The sequence below is a fragment of the Neofelis nebulosa genome, chromosome 1 (assembly GCF_028018385.1).
Source record: "Neofelis nebulosa isolate mNeoNeb1 chromosome 1, mNeoNeb1.pri, whole genome shotgun sequence".
Classification (NCBI taxonomy): domain Eukaryota; kingdom Metazoa; phylum Chordata; class Mammalia; order Carnivora; family Felidae; genus Neofelis; species Neofelis nebulosa.
This window is the reverse complement of record NC_080782.1, coordinates 166,233,765-166,248,436: the sequence shown is the minus strand read 5'-3', so window position 1 is coordinate 166,248,436 and position 14,672 is coordinate 166,233,765. Positions and strand designations below refer to the sequence as shown.

At 39.1% G+C, this 14,672-nt stretch overlaps 1 protein-coding gene across 2 annotated transcripts in view; it reads right to left on the bottom strand.

Moving 5' to 3' along the window:
- NALF1 (NALCN channel auxiliary factor 1) overlaps positions 1-14,672 on the bottom strand; it is a 631,265-nt gene that overhangs the window by 108,682 nt on the left and 507,911 nt on the right. The gene's annotated exons all lie outside the window — the stretch shown is intronic.

Here is a 14,672-nt window from a genome sequence, read left to right as displayed (position 1 = left end):
GTTTCTTAATTCACACGTTACCACCCCCCTCGGGACTCCCTCCCAAAGGTTTGCAGGAACCAGAGGTCCTGCTTGGACAGTATGGGGTTGTGGGTTCCCGAAATTTGGACATAGACACCAACTGAGTCCACTCTTACCCACTGCCTGGCAAGGTTTGGGGACTTGAGGGTTACATTATTAAAAGCAATCGCTCTAAATGATTAGAAATACCAATTACCCAAAGTTCCTGCTCTGATCATTATTCATGCTGTAGCCCTGCCTTGTGTCTCCATCTAGTTAGAGAGCTAGCATTAAAATTGATCTAGAAAACTCCAATCGGGGATAACAACATGATATGAATACATTCCTGACATTTACGCCTTGGGCCCAAATTTTAATCAGATGTGCTTGTAGTTTCATTAAACAAAGTGAGTTATTCACACTGTTGCTTTAATTAAGCTCATTTGGACAATTAGAACGACTCCTAGTAATATTTGCATTATCTCTAAGTGACAGGAAATGAACATACATGTATACTTCCTTTATTTTTTACCATTTTCAAAGTATCCATAACTGGGGTATGATGAGATAGAAAAAATATTGTTTTTGTCTTAAATTTTAAATGTATGCTAAAATTTCACGCCATTTGAATATTTTAACAGTCACCCCTTCTTTATTGACAGATCATGGAATAAAATATGAAAGTATTTCATCTAAATGACAATGAAAAACAATGCAATTGGCTGAATAAATAGCTTATGAGTCTAGTATTCATGATGGCTTACCTTCCACTGGCAGTTTTAAAATGTACTAGCTAAAATACGGTCCTAACAAGAAGAACAGATTAACTGTTCAAGTGTTTATTTCAACAAATCCCCCAAAACTAGAAGGATAAATATGCAGAGCAGTGAAAATTCAGGCGCATGTTAAAGAACTTAATTCACATTATGTAATAAATATTTCTCATATATTCTTAAATCTGTAAGGTTAAAATATCGCAAAATGGGATGACAGCATTCGGGGTTTGGGATTTCCCTGAATTCTCCTTTTTTAACACAGTTTGTGATATAAACTCTTTATCCCTTGTTTACAGAGTATCTGTAATATTTAACCAAGGCTGCTGAGTTTAGTTCCCTATCCTGATTCCTAAACTCACTTCAGTGGTTCTTGGACTGGCCCCTCCCACCCGCTTCTAGCCCCTCCCACGTTCCTCTATGAATTAGGTCATTTGCATACTCACTAATTCAAAACCAAGGACCACTGAGTGCTGGGATGTGAAAAATTAAAAGGTGAAAAGGTAAAAAAATATATAAGGTGATGCTTCCAATATAGTAGGAAATATAAAACAAAGGTAAATTATTGAAATAGGGGCCCCTGGGTAGCTCAGTCAGTTTAGCGTCCGACTCTTGATCTAGGCTCAGGTCATGATCTCACCGTTTATGGGATCCAGCCCTGGCGTTGGGCTCTGTGCTGACAGTGCAAAGACTGCTCAGGATTCTCTCTCTCTCTCTCTCTGTCTGCCTCATCCTCACTCATGCTCTCTCTCTCTCTGTCTCAAAATAAATCAACTTTAAGAAAAATTATTGAAATATGACACAACCAGCAACATGAGGTAGCACCCTCTCAGCCCTGTCCCCCCCTCCCAAAGTGCTATAAAGGCAGAAAAACACACTTGTGCTCTGGATTTACCTCTAAAAAATTATTACTGACTGTGTGAATGTGGAAGGATCCCTCATCTACTTGCTGGCATTGTCCCCATCAAAAGTGAGAGCATTATATGGCATTACATTTTTATAAACTTATCATTATATACTTATCCTATAAATTACTTCTTAGAGTGAAATTACTTCCTACAAGTTATGTTATGGCATTATTGTTCTTTAGTTCATTTTCAAACTTCTTCTGACCACAATTCTTACAGTTTATGTTTAACATTAGGTATTCTTACCTATTCCGCTCAGTTACAATAAACAAATATATAGACAGAGCAACAAGAAGCAAATTCTATCGGCAGCGGCAGACCAGCTTTTAAGAGATCAGCACCATGGCCAAGAACAACCAGACAAGTTAAGGGGAAAGTCTACTTTACTGACACCATCAGAAAGTTGCCAGGAATGTGAAGATTTGAGGGCCCCAAATCTTAGAAGCATGAGCGGCACAGAGGTGGGCCCTTTATTTAAAACACATTCTTTCTTACCCATTTTTGCGTGGAAGCATTGCTGGATTACAAGCTGTGGCATAGTGAGCACAACTGAGCAGTAATTCACAACGGTGGTGCTGTGTGCCAGGTCTGGGCTGCAGTTTGCCTACTTCTGATCTAGAGCCTCAAATGATCTTCTTTCAGGGTGCTGGGGGGGCTCGGTCGGCTAAGCATCTGACTTGGGCTCAGGTCATGATCTCACGGTTCGTGAGTTCAAGGCCCACGTTGGGCTCTGTGCTGGCAGCTCGGAGCCTGGAGCCTGCTTAGGAGTCTGTGTCTCCCTTCCTCTCTCTGCCTCTCCCCCACCCTGCCTCTCTCTCTCTCTCTCTCTCTCTCAAAAATCAGTAACATTAAAAAAATTTTTTTAAATGATCTTTTTCTTAATGGACTAAACTTCCATGGCATATTCTACATCCTTGACAACACTCACAACCTTCCTTTTTTTTTTTAATTGTTGTTCTTTGTTTTATTATAAGCATGCTAGCAGGTACGAAATGGGACAAGATGACGGCTTTTGTTCTCATTCTCCTGATGGCCGATGGTGTGAATAATTTTTCTTAACGTTTGTAGACCATTGGTACATCTTCGTTGGAGAACGTCTATTCAAATCCTTTGATCATTTTTGTTGGTCTTTTTGTTGTTGAGTTGTGCGAACTCTTTGCATTCTGGACATTGAATGGTTATCATAAAATTCAAACAGAAATAGCCTGATGAGCTCAAATGAGCAAAACCAGGAGAGAAAATTTCTTGAACTGCACATGTATGTTTTATGCACTTTCCTGTAGGTATGTTATATTTCAAAGAAAAATGTAGAAATGATAAATAAAGACATTTGGGGATTTATACCACAAGTAAAATTATCTTGATTTCCTCTTTTCTTCCTACTTGACATGCTTGTCATTAGAGATATGGAATCAACATAGTCTGAACTGTTTAAATCTTATTTCTAAAGTTCCTAAAAGCCATGATACTGCTGGGCTCAATATCATTCCCTATCTCAGTTATTACAAACTCCCAAGTGATGTAGTTTCCTTTTCCAATGTGGCCTTTCTGCAGCGCAATTACATAACACATTATGAGGCTAATCCTTTCTTGATGTTCCAGAGCCATGAAGCATTAGCTGTTCTCTTCAATAAACATTTTTTTCTTGTGAACAACTGAATTTCAAAAAAGGCAACTCAAAATTAACTCAAAATTACGGCAGATACTATCTTTTAAAAGACTGAGATTTTTTTCTAGGAGATCTTCGGATAGTTAAATAGCCTAAACAGGACTGTATTTTAAGTAACTGTCTCTCAATTGACTTCTTTATTTTATTTTTCACTGTCAGGATCCTTTTGAAAAATAAAACACAGCCTGTTCCTTTGGGTTCAATTTCCCATTTAAGATTTACAAACAATTTAGAGATATACCCACAGTTTCTTATGGCCATATCATTTTTTTTTTTTTACCATATCATTGTATCCTATGTGACTTAAGAGAGATAGCAATAGTACTTGTAATTTTAAAAATCAAATTTGGTTACATTGATATCTTAATAATGCAGATATATACCCAGGGGAGCATCATCCTTCTCAAGTTAGATATATTATGTTCACATCTGGCTCCCTTCACATGCTTTGACTATTACAACTGGTTCCTTGACATCGAATCTGAGGTACTAATGGACATTAAGGTATGAATTTTGGAAATAAATTGAAATTTAGGCCCAAAATTGAAAAATATATTTTTACATTTGGGAGCCATAAATGCAGATGGAACTGTGACAGAGATGAATTTGCTGAGACCATGCAGAGAGCATAGTAATTGCAGTGTCATGAATTTGCACTGTACTTTAAGGAATTGTGAGTGTTCACAGTGTTGGACACACATTATCTCAACTGCTAGTGACAACAAATCACAGAATTAATGAAAAAAAATGAAAGTGCCCATTTTATAGCTGAAGAAACTGCAGCTTGAGGGGTTTAATGGCATCCAGTATCAATGTTTAAAATGTGGATCCAAGACGAGAATTCTTATTTTCTCCTTCTTGGTCTACTGCTGCTTAAGAACCTTGAATAATAATTACACTTAGGAGCAGGAGGAAAATCCAATTAAAGAAAACAGAGTGAAGTGAGAGAGGAGATCCACACATGCCAGTAAGCCAGGGGAACCCAGTGTCAACGAGATGGCAGTGATAAGAATGTCACTTTCCAGAGATAGAGGAGGGCCTTGTCAATTTCATAGCTCTATGCAAATGTCATCCTGTATTTATCACTGTTGTTATTATTCCATGAACACACTAAACACCTTTAGGTAACTACGAGCACAGGCTAACTCCTGGCAAGTAAATGGGGAAGTTTTCCAAGGTCCTATTGGAAGTCCTTTCCTGAATGCAAAATGATAAGAACTCAGATGAAATCCTTCAGCATGCATGGTGATAATTAGCTATTAAAAGGAATGCAACTCAGAATTTTCATACTAATAGTTGGTTGAGAAAAAATCAACCCTCCAATTCAACCCTATGCCCACTCCTCCAATCATAGCCTTACTGAGGCTGGTCATAAGTCTGGTCATAAGTCAGCAAACCATACTATGTTGGATAGCCCAGTTAGAAATATGTATTGTATTTCTAGCGTGTATCTAGTAATTTGCTTAGGGACCAAAAAAACTAAAACTAAAAAGAAATAAAACAAAACAAAAAGCATTTTTTCCTCTTTACTGTGTTTAGGTTAATTATATTAAGAAAAGCAATATAACAGGTCATAAAATCTCATATTTATTTGTTCCTTATCTAGGCAAAATTTTAGAGCATCAATTGTTTGGGTATAAAAGTGAAATTAAAAAGCTGTTTGTCTATATGATAGTGAGATTTTTAAAACAAATAGTATCATTATAGCCATAGCCTTCATTTATTTATCCAAATGTTAATTTTATTTATTACAGATTGGGCGGCTCAGTCAGTTAAGCGTCAGGCTTCAGCTCAGGTCATGATCTCACAGTTTGTGGGTTCGAGCCCCACGTCGGGCTCTGTGCTGACAGCTCAGAGTCTGGAGCCTGCTTCAGATTCTGTCTCCCTCTCTCTGCCCCTCCCCCACTCACACTCTGTCTGTGTCTTTCTCTAAAAATAAATAAACATTAAACAACAATTCAAAGTCTTGGAATGCCTGGGTGGTTCAGTCAGTTCAACGTCTGACTCTTTATCTCAGCTCAAGTCTTGATTTCGGGGTCGTGAGTTCGAGCCCTGCATTGGGCTCCATGCTGGCTGTGGAGCTGACTTAAAAAAAAAAAATCAAAGTCTTTTAAACTTATCCCCTGCTCATGCTTTTGATGTTGTCATGAAAGGACAAAACTTGTACCCATGAAAAATTGCAATTCTGACACAGAGAAGTTGGTAGAAAGGAGCCTGAATCCTTGATGGCATCATTGAGTTGCCAACCAACCCATATGTTCTCCCCAAACAGCAATGAAAAAGAATAAAATACTGACACAAGGAGCAATATTGATGAATCTTACATACTTTACATTGAGCACAAGAAGCCAGACACAAAATAAACATATACTGCATATTTCCTTACATCCAAAAATCTAGAAAAAGCCAAAAATGATAAAATGTGAAAAATGTAAAAACTGGGGAGTAATAAGAGAGAAACATTTTGGAAGAGAAAACGTTCTATGCTGTGAAAAAGTGTAGATTACATACGTATATCCATTTGTCAAAATTGCATCGCTAAGATGCATGCATTTTGATGTTTATAATTTTTACCTAAAAAATAGTAAAAACAGTAACAAATTAAGCAGGGGTATGGGAAGTGGGTAGAGGTGTGGATGAAATAAGAATGCCAAAATATTAATAACTGCTGAAGTTAGGTGATACGCACGTGGGGATTCATTATTCTTACTCTTTGTATATGTTAGAGATTTTCCAAAATTATACATTAAAAAATTAAAAATCATTAAATACCAAATAATGAAAAGTGAAGTAAAATTAAAAAGTTAAAAACTATGAATTAAACTATCACCTCAAAGTAATTGCTCATTATATCCAAAAAAGTTTTTTTTTTTCCTCATTAACTTCCTTGAAAATAAAGAGAAACCACTAGACAGGCCTGCCAATAAGAAACAAACAAAAACATCCACGGTGTGACCTCTCACACTGACATCAGATCGCTATTGGAACACGGTTGTAGAAATGAATCACAAAGGACCCATCTGTTGCAGACACACATATAGCAATGGCCGTATCGCATAGCCACAGTAGATGGCTGTAGCACAGTGAAATCCTCTAGCCACAGTGGACCCAAAGTCAAAGCTCACTACCGTGTGTGAATAATGGCGATGATTTTGTTACACTTTAGTGTCAGTGATGACCCGGTAACCAGGATGAAATCTGGTATTTCAGAGATTTGCAAACACTTAGAAATGCTGAGAAATGCAACTTCCCAGGCTGCACACCACTAAATCAGACCTTCTAGGGAGGAGCCCTTGGAGTTGTCAAAGCACCCCAGATGATATCAATATGCAGCCAAGTTGGAGAACCCGTAGCTTAGAACTTCTGCCCTGCTTTATGTCCTTTCCCCTCTTACTAATCAGAAAGAAAGTTCTGCTTTCTGTTGTTTGCCATGACAACAAAAAATGATTACCTACGTTAAGAAAATGCATATTTCTGGGGCCAGAGATGGGAGGACGGAGAGAGGAAGTGAAAAGTGGTGGTTTAGTTGATTCAGTTTGGGCACTAACTTCAGGCTAGCAGACCTGAACTGGGTAGAATACACTCACTTTGAGGGAGGATCAATTTTCTTGATTGGTTTGATTCCTTTGGATTATGTTTACATGATTCTCTCTCTCTCTTTTTCAAAAAAAAAAAAGTTTATTTATTTATCTTTGAGAGAGAGAGTGAGCACAAGTGAGGGAGGGGCAGAGAGAGAGGGAGAGAGAGACAATCCCAAGCAGGCTCCCTGCTGTCAGTGCACAGCCCAATGCAGGGCTCGATCCCACCACCCTGCGATCATGGCCTGAGCAGAAATCAAGAGTCGGATGCTTAACCAACTGAGTCACCCAGGTGCCCCTACATGATTTTCTTTTTATTTAAAGAAAAAGCTGTTGGAGCTATAATGGCAGACATTCAATCTGATCACAGAAAATTAAGCAAGCTTCAGTCTTGGACCCCCATTGTTCTTCCTCAATCTCTGCTGCACGAGAGATAGTCCATTCACCCTTGAGCCGCTGAGAGAATTAGGATTCTTTAACCCAAACAGAATGGTTTTATGTCCAACGGCCAAGAAGAAATCTTCATTCACTTTATACTAATATTTTCAGGGGACACATAAACTTGCTATGATTAATGATTGTAGGCAGTTAATTACTTAGAAGTGATATATTACACTGTAACCTACGATGAAATTTATAACTATCATTAATGATATTGTGATTGTCTTCTAAGACACAGTTGGTATTATGAAATATGTCATCTTGCATTCTTGGTATAACAGTAAAGTGGGGGGTAATAAATACAGTAATTGTGCTGCTAATGCCATTGCTTTTCTACATTATGTGTTGCCTGGGGAAGCACTGGGAATACCACTAGATTTCTGCATCCCATTTCCTCGATTTTTCCTCTCCCTTTTAGCTATGCTTTCCTTTACCGTATTCCTTTAGGGTCCATAACAATCATAACTAAAACTTTAAAAAGGAACTTGGAAATATTTGTAGCAATATGAAAGGTTACCACTAATTTCCCATGAATCACAAACAAGGAGACACTCTAAGTTTCCAAAAATTAATGTGCGCAGGACATGAAATGATTATTTGAGGCAAGGGAAATATAGGCACCCAGTCATTCGATGATTGAGAAAATATTCAACCTTCATTGCTTTTAAACTGAATCTAAGTGTTCTCTTTCTCCCCAACAGAAAGTTACAAAAATAAACAAATCCCACCACAGTATTGGTGAAACCAGCACTCTGAGACATGGCGGGTGAACGTCACCGGGTATACTCTTTGGGAAAGTGATTTGAAATACATGTTAGGGAATTTTTAATGTGCAAACCTTTGATATACTAGCTCTACTTTTGGAAATCTCTCCTAAAAAAAATCAATCCCAAATCTGAAAACTATTTATTAACTAACAGATTTATTGCAAAATTACTTACATGAGCAAAAAAGTGGGCTGCCAGAGCAAGGATGACCCGTAAACTTTTTCCCAAGCCAATCCCCACTCCTTCCTTCCTCTCTCTTCCTGAGTCACCTGCCTCTTCAGACTTGAATTCTGCCATATCTGGCCATTTTTTAATTCTCTTAAATAGTTTGAGGTGCTGACTTTATTTGACATCTAATTCAATTTAAGGCAGTTAGGCTACAGACCAAATATATCCTGTCTTTTTTGTGTATCTCTTACAACAGCATGGCTCTGATCGAAATGTGTCTATTACTTAACTCTCCTCTGCACTACCCAGGGAGTTCACTGTGGTTGAGTTACCGTCTTATTCACTGTCGCATCTGCGTAAACCATCAGTTTCACCAACAGGCTGATGAGTGAACGAACAGCACGAGCATGAGCAAGAGAAGCTCTTCGTTCAGTAAAATGCTTTCTCTGTATACAGAGACGGTTAGGAACCACAGACCGGAGCAAAGTGGTCTCCAGGATGATGGTTCTCCTTGCACCTGGAGTTTCGGACCACTTGAGTTACGTCCAGAGATGCTCCTGCTTCGAAATGCCAAAGACTATGATCGCTCTCACTGCACATTACTCAAAGCTCTGCAAAGAAGACTCGGACGTTGCCAAGAGAAGGCAGGGTTGATGTGATTCGGAAAGTGTGAGCTGACACTGAATGAACTGGCGTCCCCCTGCTAAGAGGCCAGAGCATGCAGGCCTGTGGTAAGAGCAGCCGCAGGGATGGTGCCTCTGGAGAACGTACTCACTTAGGGGACGGCGGTGCTTGACCTTAGCATGGAGGCTGGTGCTCAGCGTGAAGAATTAGCACATGTTTGTGTGACTACTTCGAATTCTGAGTCTCTCTTAACATTTCCTTCACCAGGGCACTGGCTGTCATACAGCCGGGACGTACGGTATATTTCTTCAAAAAAAATTTTTGTTTAATGTTTATTTTTGAGACAGAGAGAGACAGAGCATGAGCAGGGGAGGGGCAGAGACAGGGGGAGACACAGAATCTGAAGCTGGCTCCAGGCTCCGAGCTGCCAACCCAGAGCTCGATGTGGGGCTTGAACTCACAGACTGTGAGATCATGACCTGAGTCGAAATCAAGAGCACCTGCTCAACCGACTGAGCCACCCAGGTGCCCCCAGTGCTTGCCTCTCAAAAACACACCATTTATGTAATGGATTAGGTTGGCATGTGGCTCAAGTTCAGCCTCACATTCATTGTGGTGAAGTGGTTCTCTTTTACATTTTATTCATTCCCTGAGTTTTACAGGAGAGAGGATTCCTCTCAGGGAAGCATGAGGAGCCATTTTATTTCTTTGCTTTAAAAGCAGCATACCCTGCGAGATTAGCTCCGACATCCCAGATGTCAATCCGCATGGCGCTTAGGGTCAGGGGCTACAAGCAAGGTGGGATGCATTTGCAGGGCTAGGCGTTTTAGTGGTGTTTTGAGCGTGTTTTGTGTCTGTGTCTGCTGTGCTTTCAGTGTCTTAGTATTTCAGGTATTGAGGTGTGATTTCTCCTATCACACTGAGAAAAAAAACAAAACATTTTCTTTTCTTCTCACCAGTGATGTTTCTTTATATCAAAGTATCACCATGAGTTTCATTTCATCAAGTATAAAGGAAACAGATAGTTCTCCTGACAGAGAATAACACAGAAATAATGACACCCAGATAGCCCTGATTCTCCTTTAAAAAAATTTTTTTTTGTTTATTTATTTTTGAGAGAGAGAAAGGCAGATCACAAGCAGGGGAGGGGCAGAGAGAGAGAGGGAGACACAGAATCCAAAGCCAGCTCCATGCTCTGAGCTGTCAGCACAGAGCCTAATGCGGGGCTCAAACTCACGAGCAAGGAGATCATGACCTGAGCGGAAGTCAGACGCTCAAAAGACTGAGCCACCCAAGCACCCCCAAATGCCCTGATCCTCTTCTTAGGTGAAATATGTAAATATATCCATCCCCTCCATCATAAGACACAATGGAGAAAACAACACAAATGGAGAAAATAACACAAAGAATAAAAAAAAAAAAAAAAAGGTTTCAATCTGATAAGAAACGATTCGGAGCCAGCCAAATATCCTGACACTTTTTTTTTCTACTAAATGAGATGATTCTTTTCAGCTGTTCCCATCTCTACTATCAGTACTGTTTGTATTATGTTTGCTTGGAGGTACTTCATCTACAATCTAAGTGAAAAAAGAAGCTGTAAACGAGGCCCAGCACTGACAGAGAATTCCTGTTACCTCCCAGCATGCTGCGTTAAAAGATAAACCTGTTTACCATCCAAGTTTAAACTGTAATAGGAAATGTATGTCAATTTCAAAGAGTCCTCCAAAAAGGGAAATGCTTGATGCGGCTTCTTTAATCTGAAAACTGTCAGATCTTAAAACATGTATCTCAGAACGTATAAACTTCCTAATTAATAAAACATCTATTTATTTGGTATTCATCGGGTTTACTGGCTTAGAAAGGAACACTGCAGCACCGTAGTCAAAAAGGAGTTTTCTTTAGCTTGAACTATATTTTATTGTGTATTAAATAACATGGTAATCTTTGAGCAAATTCATCGCAACTCAGTTTCCCAAAAAGTGATCCAGAGGGGAAAAAAAATTCAAATGGCAGACTTCTGATTTTAAGGTGGCAAAATTCCAACATTTTTTTTATTGTTTTTCATTGTGAAAGCATCTTTTTCTTAACTTTATTGTTTAATTTACATCCAAATTAGTTAGCATATTGTGCAATAGCAAAGGAAACAATCCGCAAAACTAAAAGGCAACCGATGGAATGGGAGAAGATATTTCCAACATTTGTCACAGTGCTCTCTGTACTTAGAAATCATTAAAAATAAAATCAAGGAGGGGTGCCTGGGTGGCTGAGTCGGTTAAGTGTCTGACTCTTGGTTTCGGCTCAGGTCATGATTTAGCAGTTTTGTGGGTTTGAGTCCCTCGGAGGCCTCTGCTCTGACAGCACGGAGCCTACTTGGGGTTCTTTCTCTCTCCCTCCCTCTCTCTCTCTGCCTCTCCCCAACGCATGCTGCCTCTGTCTCTCTCAAAATAAATAAATAAACTTAAAAAAAATTAAGAATATGTAAGATCAAGGAGAATCAGAGCAGAAATACAAACTTCAGCTTCTGTGAAACTCAGAGACACCTAACACCCACAATCATAATCCATAAAAACCAAAATGCAGAAGAGTACAACTGACCTGGTGGGGAAAGCCCTCAGGTGCCCCGCTGGGCTGGAGATTCAGCTCAGAGAACTCTGGAATGACTCCAAAATCCCCACCCACCAGTCAGAGATTATCCCGTCAGCATTTTAAGTGCCTCACGCCTCATCATGGAAAAGAAAAAAAAAAAAAAAAAAAAAAAAAAGCTAAAAAAGAAAATATCATAAGATAGTTCAGAAAAGCTCCTTACCTAAAAAGACTGGAACCAAAACAAATCAGAAGGGAAAACTTAGGGAAATTATCACAATACTGAGAGCAGAAGAAAGTGCCACCACTGCAAAAATTATATTCTCATAGAAATAAAAGAAAAAAAAACTGCATTCATGATAAATGGACTGAGTGCTATAAAGAGAAACAGAGAACAAAGACCTCTTAGAAATGTAACATATAATAGCTGAACTAACAACAAAAACAAAATAATACAACGTTTAGAGGATAAGTTTAGGAAATCTCCAGAAAGTAACAAAGAAAACAATGGAAGAAGGGAGATAGAGAAATGGCCAGGAGCAGGATCTAGAACAGGCATTATAGGAGCGATGAATGAAGACCTCCCCCCCCCCCCAAAAAAAAAAAATAGAACACAAATAAGGGATAAGATTGTCTTAAAAAAGTAAGGTAAACATATTTTCCAGCACTTAAGTCTTGAGTTTCCAGATGGAAAAGACTAATCATAAGCACAACCTCAATTAGCCCTAAAAGAAAATTAGAGCAACGAAAGGAAAAAGTAGAACACCTGTGAGTCACCTGAGATTATTCATAATTTACTGAGTCGGAACGTCTTCTAAACAACTCTCAGAGCTGCTCCCCTTCTCTCGAGTCCCACTGCCATTCCCCAATAAGGGTCCTCCTTCTTGCTGACCTAGAACATTCTGGCTGCTTTCTAATGAAGTGGCCTCCTGGAATCCACTTTCCTCAGGATGGTCTGAATAATCTAGAAGTGAAAATCCTTCCATCTCCACACTGCCCCAGGATCCTGGATTAGTTCCTGAAGGAGAGTCTGGATGATGTGCCCAGACCTGGTGCTTTTAGCTTTCTTTCACACCCCTCCCAGAATTCCCTTTCTCTCTGCCTAGTTATACCCTCAGCTTCACTCCGCAGCAAGACTGGATTCCCAGTAGGTCCCACGTGAAATCGTTTTTTCCTTTCCTACCCAAATCCCTTGGCACAGGATCTCCCGCTCTCCCCCTGCACCAGGTCTTTTCCTAATTATCCCAGCTTCATTGTCTTCTGAGCACCTCCTCCCTGTCCAGGCTTGGTGAGGTATATACTTTACTGGACATGAACTTACCCCAGGTGGTTCTTACTATCTATTCCTGTGTTTATATTTTCCAATAACCTGCCCACCCCTGAAGGAATCTCTTCGTTTTCTATTAACATCTCCAGTACACAGCACCATACAAAATACTTAGTAGTCACTCAAAAATATCCGTGGACTTAAGAAACAAACAAATGAGAGAAAGCTCATGTAATTCATATAATGGAATCAAAGCAATACAATTACCAAGTGGTGGAGAAGGGTAACTGTGCAGTCTGAAAATACTTCTGTCGTGTTCCTTCATTTCTCCGCCACAGTGTCACCACAAATACTCTTGATGTGGCTATTCCCCGGAGGGCCACACACTCCCCCACAATTAATGGGGCCCTTCCACGAGAATTCCCTGCCCTCACCTTAAACTGAACTTGACCCCCCCTAAAAATAAGACCTTTGCCTTCAGATTGGCTCTTTTCTCAATACCCTTTCTGCATATCAAAATAGAAAATGTGAAAGAACTGAGGAATTTCCCCGCTTCTCATTGGTACAGTTCTTCAGTAATAAGTTCTTCGTGATTTCTTAAAAGTATGTCTCAGGAAAAAATATATATCTATCTATACATCTGTTTCTATCTCTATTATCTCTATCGTCTCCATCCCTACCCCTACCCCTACCCCTACCTCTATCTCTATCTCTAGATCAATCTCAGGTTTACCCCGCTTCATGAGTCTCCCTCTAGAGCTCGTTTTCTGCAGCATCTGTTGCAAACTCCTTCACCCGTCCTGACTCTGATACTGAGTTCCAAGGAACTGACTCTGATACCAACAAATTTGCTTCACTAAAACACTGGTTTGCACTGAGCAGTTCTGATACTTAGAAGCTTGTGATGTTTTGGGCTGCGTGCATCGTTTCCTCTGTGTGACTTGAAAAGCTTTCCACAACCTTACCTCGACTGCCTTCTCTTGGTAACTTACTTTTGTCACATAATGTGAAACAGAACACTGCAAGCAACTTCACGTTGGCATTGAGCAAATGGAATTCTAATGTACTTTGTTTTTCAGATTTACTTTTGAATAAGTGTTTTCTATTTTAGATACTGAATTTTGGTTCTTCCGGGTCCTCCAAACTTATCAAAAGTTAACTGAAAAATGTTCCAGCTCTTTCCTACATTCGGCTTGAGTCTCTAGTTTTGTTCCAAGTTTTTTTTTTTTTTTTTTTTTTTTTTTTTTTTAAGTCTACAGCATCTCTCTTTGCTTAAAATTATTTTGGCTTTCGGCTTTTCTTCCCAAAGTAGTAGAAATGAGCATATTCTACTGATGAAATGGAAGTTAAAACGCCTTAAAATCTTACAACTCAAGTTGTAGTTCTCTTCCTTTTAGAAACTTACTTGATTCGCATTTCGCTGATTTATTTGCGACTGATGACCTCATTTTACATCCTCCGTTGCCAGAGAATAATACCTAAATCTTTAATTAAGGAATCATTGCAACTATAACAATAAGAGAGAAGTGGGGAAGACTGAAACATCTACAAAAGTAAAACCCGTAAGTTTTCATTTTATTTTTAGAAATGTAAATGAAAGCTATTTTCTACAAAGAGAGAAAAGATTATGTGATAGAAATGGAACTTATCTAACATTATAGCTGGAACATGAGTACTCAAGACTCTAATTCTGATTTTGCAAAGAAACAAATACTTAGTCTTACATTTATTTTTTTATCATCTTTGTCAAAACTTGTTCAGCAAAATTAAAGATTCGAAAGGAGAGTGTGGTTGGAGATAAGCTAATAGTCAAAATAACAATATAACTACTTTCTAGAGTTAGCTAAGTTAAGCCATGCCTAAAATCCTTCATCGAGACAGGAATACTAGCCTA